Genomic DNA, 1950 nt, shown 5'->3' with positions numbered 1-1950 from the left:
TTTTAAAAAATATAAACAGAATTGCATACAAATTTGTAGTGTTGAATGGAATCTTTAAATTTACTGTCGCAACATAATACAGTAGCATTTGTTGGAGCATTACTTCACCCCTTCGATCAGCGAGCTCAATTTCGAGCGCCTTAAAATAGGAAGGGTCAGCTGAGCCGTTAGTTTAACACCTTACGCGGACATCGTTTTTAGTCGTGAAGCTTCTATTCAAAAATAATTTAGAATTGAATTTTACTTACACTGGAACCTGGATTGAATGACGGTTTTCGGCATGGCCTGCAATTGGCCTTAAAACTATTTCCAGGTCCTCCAAACGTGAACAGTCAGGGCCCTGTGAACTATTTACAATTGAAGCACATAATATTACGCAATTTACGTCTGTTGGTACCTACCTACTGCCCCTTTGTCGCTACGCTGACGGGTTTTCACGCATTGTTAAGTAAGCCTTTCTCGCCCCTTACGGGCTCCTCTCTGACAGCAAAACTTTCGTCCACCATTTCTTGGAATTAGTAAATCCAAGCTAATTAATTCTAAGGTCCCAGTGTGTTTCAAGGAAGGTTCGTTCTTTTTTTCTTTAAATATGGAAAAGGTTAGAAACTATCCAAATGTAGTAAACAATGCAGAAGAGTCTAGTGCAAAAATGTTTTAAAATGCTCGATGATAAGAAAATAATTTCCTGCATTACACCTCCATAAAACGCGCAGTTTTCAATATACGCCATTCTTGTGTGATACGCTCTTACTCCTTTTTTAATGCAAGATAAAACTTCTAGAAAAATAATAAAGGAAAGTCAAATAAAAAAATGCTTCAATATCCTCGAAAACAAAAAAAGAATGCTTAAAAAAACAAATACTTTTTAATTTTTTTATTAATTAAATGTTTACATTGGCATCAGCTGCCAGGGTCATTATTTACTGTACTATAGGGTTAATTATAAGCTAACGGGTAAACGGAGAGACTTTTGGTATTAATATTTCTTTTATCGCATATCCATACTTCAAATAAAGTGTACAAATTTAAGGAGAATCGAGGTTTGGTTAGAAAAAGTCGAATAGTGACTATGAAAATGCAGATCAATATCTTTGATTGGAATGAATCGCATGAATTTTAGACTCCCCGTGTAGAAATTCAAATGGGGAACTAGTCTGATTTCCGACTATTCGACCCCTTTTAAAGTCGGGGACTAGTCGGATCATCTAGCTAGCCCCCGACCAGTAGCGTCACGGTAGATTAGTCGGGGCCTAGTCAGGTGACCCGACTTATCCTAGTCGGGTCCTGATCGGGTACTAGTAGGTGTCATATGATAATACATCCGCATGAAATATTAACCAAACTCCCCGAAATTTGTGGAACATTCCCTAAAAGTTTTTCAAAATACTTATTATTTACGGAAATCTCCATAAACTTTTTAAAAATTTTATAAATGCTTAAATTTACTCAAGATTTAATGGGGAACATTTCCTACGTTTAAAAAGGCATAAATTTATGCAACTAAAATTCTCCAAAATTTGTGGAATATAATTTAAAAAAAAAATCAGCTGGAACGCAGCAATGGAAGAGCTTCGCTCTGATGGAACCGCCATGTTGGTCACGGTAGTCTCGACTCCAGGTAATTATGCTTCGTTACGTGTGGACTGGTGTCTTAAATACATGACGCGTCATTTCTCTTGCGCGAGAGGCGGCACGTCGCGCCCTGGCGGATTTTCTTTAAAGCTACCAGTCCAGAACCGCAAGACTCAAATGAAGGTGGTAGCGAAATCTGAACTGCACCTTGCTTAATAGTTTACTATTAGGATACTGCTCTTCACTGATTAATCAAAAACTTTTTCTCTTTCCAATTTTAACTATACCAGGTGTATACATATGAAACCGGTATTTTTTCAAGAAAAAAACACATTTATTTCAAGAGAATGATAACAAATATTTTATTCAAAGTATGCG

Source organism: Belonocnema kinseyi, chromosome 1 (genome assembly GCF_010883055.1).
Source record: "Belonocnema kinseyi isolate 2016_QV_RU_SX_M_011 chromosome 1, B_treatae_v1, whole genome shotgun sequence".
In the NCBI taxonomy this organism is placed as follows: Eukaryota; Metazoa; Arthropoda; class Insecta; order Hymenoptera; family Cynipidae; genus Belonocnema; species Belonocnema kinseyi.
This window is presented reverse-complemented; position numbering follows the sequence as displayed.